The sequence below is a fragment of the Formica exsecta genome, unplaced genomic scaffold (genome assembly GCF_003651465.1).
Source record: "Formica exsecta isolate Colony F162 unplaced genomic scaffold, ASM365146v1 scaffold175, whole genome shotgun sequence".
Lineage (NCBI taxonomy): Eukaryota > Metazoa > Arthropoda > Insecta > Hymenoptera > Formicidae > Formica > Formica exsecta.
In genome coordinates this window covers 785,955-786,397 of record NW_021849067.1, presented here as the reverse complement: position 1 = coordinate 786,397, position 443 = coordinate 785,955, and positions in this window count along the sequence as shown.

Here is a 443-nt window from a genome sequence, read left to right as displayed (position 1 = left end):
ATTTACTATTAAAATAGACGAGAATGCTTTTCAATTGTGTATGTATATATATATATATATATATATATATATATATATAATATATATATATATATATATACGCACACACATATATGTATATATCTTCATAGAATATTTTGATTATGATGCAGTAATAAATAGAAGCTTGAAAATTGGTGTGTGTATATTCCTGCAGTGCGTATTTCCTATTATAAATAGACTTCGGTCTTTTCTTACGGCACTTAGGTAGAGTTTATATATTTTAAAGGCTCTTCTCTCGATTATAATTCGAAGCTATGTATCAAGTCTACAAATTTATAGCATCTCTTTTTCATTTCTTTCATTATTATGAGTATTATATTGACAGATTTGATATAAAATGTATGTAATATTGTGTGACTCAGACGACCAATCAGTTTGAGTATCTTTTCAAGTTTTTAATT